Below are 8,855 nucleotides of genomic sequence, written 5' to 3' on the forward strand. Positions count from 1 at the left end.
CTCCCCTTCCCAGCATAAATCACTTACTGTGGGAAAACGACTACTTGCCAGGATGTAGGGCCTATGACTCATTATACAGTTGTCCCCAGCCCCTGATCAAGCAAGAACTAAAGGTGGAAAGACTGAGAAGCTGGGGTGAGGACTCTGAATTGCCAACAGTTTCACCTATGACACCGTTCGAGAGGAAAAGTGAAAGCTAGGTGAGCAGCAGGGGCGAAGTGGAGTCACAACGCTGCTATGCTGTGTGGCCGAGTCCAGAGCAGAACGACATGGGCCCCCGGCTTTCTGAGTCATTCTTTGGGTCTGAGTCTTTACAGCTCCAAAGAGGCAATGATCAGCAAAATGCAAATAATGCCACCCCTTGGCTTGTCCTGACAGGCGACCAGCTGGCTAATTAATGCTTGTGTAAGAGAGATCCTCCTCATCCGGAAACACCAGCAAACTTCACAGAGAAGGGGTTAAATTGCTCAACATCAGTGTTCAGATTCTAGAATAGAAATACACGAGAGATAGACACCACAAATACCTTCCCTTGTGGTTTCAGCAAACACTGTGCTATCCTTTCTCCTTTGTTGCTCTAAGCTATGGCATATCTACTGTAAATATACTTTCTATTATATTTTTCTACATGGTCTTTGATGTCCTTAAAAATGTTTGGTTTGAACAAAGAGCTATTTTGTGATCGAAAGTGTAGAAAGTTAAAATCCCGTACCACGTATATAAAATCCTAAGAACTTACAAAGAGCGATAAGAAAATCGATCTGTTATCTACACTGAGTACTGTTCTCTACTTTCTTTAATGTCTTCAAGGTAGCGAAAGTAGAAGCTCATTGTGGTGAAGATGTAGGAGGAAGGATTTTTTAAATTCTCCTAGTTTGAGGAGGGGCTGTTAGATATGGTCTTGTGACTAAGGAAGTAGAGTGAAGATACTTGGAATAATGAAATGAAACCAGCGTTATCTAGTCTTCAACTGATGTCAGGAAACAGTAGGTCTTTGAATGTGAAAAGCTGAGAGAATGGAAGCTTCTTCCTCATGTTACTAGGATAAGGATAGAATGATATCTCTTCAAGTATGTTCTGCAGAACTCCAACCCCACGGGCTACTCTGCATAGAGATTTTCTACTCCAAAGTAAGCAGTTTGGACAACTCTGCAGAGTGATATCTTCTGCACCACACCCACCTTATTGGAGAAAACCGACTCCTTTGCCAGACTAACAATTTCCCGAAGCTAGTGAAGACCTCAGAACCATGCCCCTCTCCTTTTTAGGTTTCATGTGACATCCTTTAGTCTGGTACAACTAGTGCTTCATGACCAATTCTTGGGAAAACACTGGTGAGGAAGAAAAATATAAGCGGAAGAATTTACATGGAAAGGGATCCACAGAGGGTTCCTGATCAGTGATGCCCAAAAAGGTAAGATCCTAATGTGAAGGGAGGTGGTCAAGGGACACCATGCAGGTGATGGGTTAAACCGACCGGGGGAGGGGATTAAAATGAGAAAAGAGAGTTAGCACTTAAAATCCTTAAATTACATGGCACACAATATACCCAGCTTTGTGGGGAGGAATTATTACTCCATTTACCATTAGGAAGAATAAGCAACTCATCCAAGACCACATACCAAGTAACTGAAAGCATTGAGGCTCAAGCAGGCACTTTGACAGCCCAACAGCCACACAGAGCAAGGCGCAGGGGCCACCGGCCGCCTAGACTGGGATGGGAATGGTGCATGTGGACTTGTGACAGAGCAGTGACACAGTCCTCCTGAGATTTGAAAACAGATATCCAGGTTTTCAAAACTGGAGTGTGCTTTCCAGTAGGAGGAAGAAGCAAAGAAACCCTTCCCTCTATCCTCAGTCCCTTAGTTACCAAACTTCTGGAGAAATAGACAGGGATTGTGTCTTTAACACCTTCTCTTGCTAATTCAAAGCAGGCAACCTCTTTTCTCAGAGGGGGTCCTGTCTTTTGATGTCCAGAGGGAAATAAGCTCCAATTTCTCTCCGCCAGAGGGGACAGACCACAGGAAATCTACCTGAGCGCCCGTACTCATCATTCTGATTCCCGCTCCTCTGGCTTTCTCAGCTCCGTACTTTGTGAGCTCCTGTGGCTGTATCCAGGAGGGATGTCAGATCGCCACGACACGGAAAGATGATGCAAAAAGGCAGGCACTCTGGCCTAAAAATAAGTGTCCTCTTTCAAAGACTGCCATCAACTTTATCTAAACCGATACTAGCCTCTCGAGTGGTTGGATTTCAGAGGAAAACTTCAGATTGTCTTGGGTATATTGCTTACATGAGAGATAGTGTCTTATAGAACCCATCCTGGCACAGTGCACGGATTGGAGGGACTGGGTGTTATAAGCAAGGTGCTACCTCATCAGTAAGCTTTCACCTTATTTAATCACCCCTGCTTATCATTAAAAAAAAAATTACTGGGGCTCCTGGGTGGCTCAGTCGTTAAGCGTCTGCCTTCGGCTCAGGGTGTGATCCTGGAGTCCTGGGATGGAGCCCCACATCAGGATCCTCCGCTATGAGCCTGCTTCTTCCTCTCCCACTCCCCCTGCTTGTGTTGCCTCTCTTGCTGGCTGTCTCTCTCTCTGTCAATAAATAAAATCTTAAAAAAAAAAATTACTCCAATATATCTGTTTTTACCTACAAATTACATAACTGTGCTGCCAACTAGTATATTATGAAGAATATAAAGCAGTCCAAAAAATGAATTTTTAAAAATGATATTTAAAGATACATTCATTTATTTCAATTATTTCCCCCATAGCTCAATAAATCAAGGGATATGTGCACCTTGCTTTGGGATCACTGACCTTACACTTTGCCTATCACGATAGAACTCTACTCTTAAATGACCTCAGAAAACTTTTGAGTCTCTAAATAATCTTGTTAAAATCTTCAACAGTCCATTAATAACATGATTGGTCTTAAGGCAATTGAACTATGCACTCAGAAGAAATCATCAAGCAAAAGAATTTAGGCCACTGGTTGGCTGGCTTGTAACAAGTTACTTCTATTTCCCCAAATATTTTTGGATCACCGCCCGTTGGATTTTAAAGGAACAACCACATTTCGTCTCCTCAGTAATGTTGTTCTCCCTCAAGTGTGTGTAATCTTGCAGAACTGTTTCTCTAGAACAGAACAAGGTTATGTGAAGGGGAGAGAACATCTCTCCCTCCAGGGCAGTTATGCAATGCAGGGTCAAGGGCTCTGTCTACAGAACTCAAAACCAGATCTTTAGGGAGTGCTAGGAGAAGAGACAGGGCTGAACAGAGATGCTTGGGCATGGCAATTATTTGAGTTTTCAGATGAAGAGTGCTGTCAGAAGCACAAAGAAATATTTGGCACAGTCAATAAAAAAAAAAAAATACAGGCCTGGGTATGGGGTATTAGCTGAGGACAGGAAATCACTAACACCCTCACATGCACACTCCATCTAGATGCCCCCATGTACAAAATTCTCCTACGTAGAAGGAGAGTATTGGTCGTTCGCCTCACTTTTCCTTTAAAGATGTGTTCACTTCTCTTTCCATCTAAAAAAAAGTCTGTATTTGTTTTTTAAAAGACTCCTTGGCAGGGAAATCCACCAAACCACTATTAACCTCTTAGTGTGGCCTTGGGGAAGGGTCCCATGATCAGTGCTGAAAATTTGGTGATCGGTGACACAGTGGAGAAGGACGGTGCAAAGGGAAATGGGAAGGGCTATTGATCTGAAAGAGGGAGACGCTGGGGCAAAGTGGTGAATAAGATCTCTGAAGGGCAAACAGCATTATTCAGACTTTGGTTTAGAAACCATTCTAACGATAGCCATTCGAAATCTTGGTTCTTTATTGAGTTAGTTGTGATCACTGAAATGAGGAAGTAAGCCGAACACTTTTGTAAGCCTCAGAGTCCACAAGAAGTTATGAAAATTCCTGGTGGGCTTCCACGAGACTCTAACACGAAGGCAAGGAAAGACAGGGAGATTCCACTGCTGAGTCATACCAAAGGGACAAGGAAGACTCCAAAAGTTTTCCTCGGACAAAATGAGTCATTAAGAGTTTGGGAGAATGAAATCAAGTTAACGAATTGGGGAGATATGGGTGTATTTCCTACAGAACCTGAGAAAGAACACTAAATGATAAACCTTTGGATATAAAGACTGATGTGAGAAGGATGCTCGGATAAAAGAGAGAGAAACGGAAAGCAAACGTGCAGGTCCCTGAGGCTGGTGACAGTGTTGGGGGATGCCCTTGAGACGTGGTGGGTTGGGACCAGGAAAGACCCAACCGTACCTGGAGGCACTGGGGGGGAGGCAAGAGCAAGTCCATCATCAGTGAGAGGAGGTGACACGTGAGGCTGAGTACGGGGCCAGACTCCGTCATATCCTCATTCTTAATGAAATCAGCATGGCAATGACCTTGCCAAAGGCACTTTAACTGTATGGCCTGAAGGAGACAGAGATTGACTGTGTCAGGAAGAAGCACATTGATGGGAGATGACTAATATATGGATGAGAATTTCTCGTAAGCTTTTTCTTATTGAACACATCTGTGATAAAGGATCTGGCATCAAATTTTATACAATACAAAAATGGTAAAAACTCTGAAGTGACTATTAAATGCGTGATGTCAGATCTAATGTGGGCGTGAATAACACTGGACACCACAGACGGGAATTTAGAAGGTTTTAATCACATCTTGACATCGAATACATTAGAGTCTATATAATGTCAAAGCCCCTGAATGAAAAGAGAAAAACACAGGCAATAATTTTTCCTGCAAAAGCCAAACATCTGGATATTTTGGAAGACTAAACATGTATTTCATAAAACCACAGTATTTAAAGTTAAAACATTCTATGATTGGCTTGGATCTAATTATTTTCCATGGTTTTCCATAAATATGGCAAGATAGTATTGGTTCAATAACTAATAACTGAATATAATGATAATTAATATGTAGCAGTGGTTGAGCTTCAAAATTACTATATCATGTATGTATTTTTAATGCCCGTATTTTATACATAATGAATCTTTTGCGAATAATTTGCTCAGTTGCAGACAGGCAGAGTCCTTCAGAACTCACGACTATCTTTAGCTGTTTCCAGAATCCTAGTTCATCCTGTATGTGGTCATTTACATCTTTGAAATTGGACCCAAACAAGAATGTTTTTTTAATTAGCCATCATTTCTGTTATATGTTTTTATCCTATAACCTCCTGTTTTATTGTAGCCAAGCGTCTGCTTCCTTGCCGTCCTCCCAACTACACTGTAATTCCTCCAACACTCCCACGCGGTCGTCAGTTTCTGGCTGTGTTTGAAGCACAGCAGGTGCTCAATTAATAGTTATTAAACTAAACAAGAGCTAAAACGGACATAAAATTAAGAATTCAGGTAGAGTTCAGAGAGTATGTCAGATCATTTGCACCTTAACTAATTTCTATACTTAAGCAAAACAAGTTAGGCCTGCAACTTTGATTCCACTGGGTCCTTTAGTGTTCACATCAGCCTGGATGCAGTTTTATTGTTTTCAATGTGTGTAGTTCAGCTTGTTCACGATGACTTTCCTTTTTGTTTTTTCCTTTGCTGGTTCCTTGCCAGCTTTTCTATACTTCCTTCTCACTCCCCACTTTCTCACTGCCTCTGGACAAATCCATTCAGTCATTTGTTAGATTTAAGATAAAAGAGACACAGGAAGAAAAAACAAACAGAAACATTGGGCATCGCCTTTTTACTTTAATTTTATTTCCCAAATTACTGTAAAAACAACTTAGAGCTATGTTTTTTCTTTTCCCTTTTAGCACATCGTGCACCCTGGACAGGCAGCTATGGTTTCTAAATGATTCTACATGATTTTTAATGTCTGGCCTTTAAATATTCAACACAGTTTGTTAAGTCCATAATTAAATTTTAACTTGTTGTTCCAAGTCTGTGCCTATGCACAACCACTGAGAAACACGGAAGACAAATGTTGGCATTCATTTTCATAACATAATCAGAATCCATTTCCTAGAGGGGAAAGATATTTTGTGGTTTGACACTTCTATGCACGGTGACCCACCTCCCCGTAGACCCAGGCTGGGGTACACTACAGGCCAAGCCAGGTACAAGGGCTACCTTTAAATGCTCCCAATTCCCAAAAAGAGAGCAAGGTCAGGAGCAAAGCCCATTGCTATCTTTCAGTGTGGAACTCCAAATCTACCTCTTAACGTTTGCCTTCCTGCAGTTTGAATAATTTTTTTGAACTTGTAAATTTTGAATAAGTTTTTTTTTTTCATCAATTTCACCTGCACAGGAGTAGAGATGGGAGTATAGTAAGCCCTCCCACCTCCCCAAACCATTAATCACATATTCTGATATGTTCTCTTCTAAAGGGGCACACCTCAGTCCATGATTTCCAGAACAGGCCGGGTCAAAATGTTACACTCCCCAAATTAAATGATCTACAAAACATTTGTCTGTTGTTGCTGTTTTTTGTTTTTTTTTCTACAGCATGGTCTGAGCTAGCTCCCAAGAAGACTGCAGAATTGATTGATTTTATTTATTAAACTTTCTGTCCTATCCTCCAGCTTTCTAATTCCCTGGGGAATCTACATTTGCAGCTATATTTCAACACCTAAGTATGAACTCAACGTGATTGTGCCTACCCAAGTCTTCCACCTCACTGTTTCTACGCTACAAGAATCACACTGCTCAAATGAAATTGTGCTGTTTTCAAAGGTATTTAATTCAGCGTTTGTTTGGTTTGGTTTATTAGTTTGTTTTAAGACTTTGCTCTTTATTCTTCGTTACATGGGTATTTTGCCACGTTTTCGCTACTTTGTCTTTCTCCACTCCCCACCTTGCTACTGCCTCTCAGCAAAACGATTTCCAGATTGACACATACTCATGTGGCTAGACCATGAGGGCTGTATCTACCTACGCAGGCCAAGTGGGGAGCTAAGGCAACTCTTACATGTTCTCCAGAGAGTTGCCTTGCCTGTGCTGATACGAACTTTGGATTCACTTGGGCAACTGTTCCATGCTCTAACTTTGTGTCCGCACTGAATGCTGAGCCCTGGAATCCATTTGTACTGTTGACATTTGTCCTTCTTTAACCCCCTACTCACCTACCTTCACCAAACCCCTTCCCTAAAATACCAGCGAGGCTAGTAATCTTTCAGAAATAACAAGAAAGAAGCATTTACAATTATTTTGATAATGTCTGTGCAAACAGCCATAAATTCTACACTTTACATCACGCGAAGGGCGGCAGGGTTGACAGTAAGAAAGGGTCAAACCAAATATTTGCATATGGGGCCTCACCTGTTAGACCAGCAGTGAAGAGTCCAAAGTACAGCCCCAAGGCACCACTGAGGCCTAACAGTGCGCTTTATGAGTATTTTCCTGAAAGTTCCTGCTAGCCAACTCTCTCCGGCCCGCTGCCGGCTCCTTTGAAATGGAGATATCAGCTCTCCCCATTCACTTATCGAAAATATGTCCATTACTGGATCAGATAAAATTGTTCGTATACTCATTTGAAATCCTTTGCAGTCATGCCTGCTTTGGACCAGGAAGACAGTCATTTAAAGTTATAGCCTGATACATAGGAAAACATAATTTGGGAGATTTATTCACGCTCTCAACATCTCTTTTGTCTCCTTCCTGGAGCTTGAACTGAAATCCCCGGTGTACAGTAGTGATAGGGAAAATTCATTCTACGGGGAACCCCTACCACATCTTCCTTTTGTTCCTCGGATTATAGGAAATCAAGAATTGTAAAGGAGGCAATTTTACTTTGGTTTGGTAGATTAAAACACAGGCCATTAGATAAAAGAAAGAGGAGGAATGGAAACATGGTCATCCTGTCCCACTTCAAGCCTGCAAACCTTACTGTTCAAAGCAGCATTTTTTAATATAATGGTTAGAAGCTGAAACAAGGGGCACCTGGGTGGCTCAGGCAGTTAAGGGTCTGCCTTCAGCTCAGGTCATGATCCCAGAGTCCTGGGATCGAGTCCCACATTGGGCTCCCTGCTCAGTGGGGAGTCTGCTTCTCCCTCTGCCCCTTCCCCTGATCATGCTTTCTCTGGTTCTCTCTCTCTCTCAAATAAATAAATGAAAAAAATTTTACGCCCCCCCCAAAAAAGAAGCTGAATACATCCCATTCCTTCGATGGTTACTTCAATAGTTTTTTCTTAAAGAAACAAGACCTCTTGTGGTCCTCAAGAGTATCCCACAGCCAACTTTCATTGGGCTAACAGTTTTGGGGTGAAAGCATCTGGGTGGGGGCCCAACTGTGGAACCAAAAAGGCCAGAGGATGGCTACCATCACCAGGCATGTGAGAAGAGTGACAGTGCCTTAGACGCTTAAAAGGAAAATTCCTAAATTCCGTGTTCCTGATGCCTCCAGCACAATGAATGTAACCCCACAAAGCCCGGAGCCTTCCACAGGGCCTCCCCCCCCCCCCCCGGCCCTGTCATGCCTCAGTGGGAGCTCTGGGAGATGCCATAAGCCCCAGAGAATGTGCACACATGTGGAAATGCTCCCAGAGGACTATGGTGGGTATACGCTGTGGTTCGAGTCCCTTTATGACTCAATGACATTTCTTTTTTTTTAAGGGCCTGAGTGGCTATGAAACATTGCTGTGGGGATAGTTTGTTGGGTTCTGGTCTGTGTTTTCAACGAGCGCACCAGTCCTTTTCGAAATGCAGCTGCCACAAAAAGGAAGAAAAAACTACGAGGTGAGGTGGGGGGGGGGGGGGGGTTGGGGGGGGGGAGGGGGTGTTGGTGGGGGATGGGGGTGTTGGTGGGGGGTGGGGGGGTTAAGGGCGGAGGGAGGGGGGTGGAAAGCACCAGGAGAGAATGCACCAAGGCTAACCGCTTGTG

General features: G+C 42.9%; 1 long non-coding RNA gene across 1 annotated transcript; it reads left to right on the top strand.

Moving 5' to 3' along the window:
* Positions 1-935: 935 nt before the first annotated feature.
* Positions 936-6,722, top strand: LOC121102227. The gene is made up of 3 exons (XR_005834275.1): positions 936-1,130; positions 1,269-1,414; positions 6,559-6,722. It is a non-coding gene; the product is annotated as an uncharacterized LOC121102227 (long non-coding RNA).
* The last annotated feature ends 2,133 nt before the right edge of the window (positions 6,723-8,855 follow it).

The sequence above is a fragment of the Ursus maritimus genome, unplaced genomic scaffold (assembly GCF_017311325.1).
Source record: "Ursus maritimus isolate PB19 unplaced genomic scaffold, ASM1731132v1 scaffold_13, whole genome shotgun sequence".
Taxonomy (NCBI): Eukaryota; Metazoa; Chordata; class Mammalia; order Carnivora; family Ursidae; genus Ursus; species Ursus maritimus.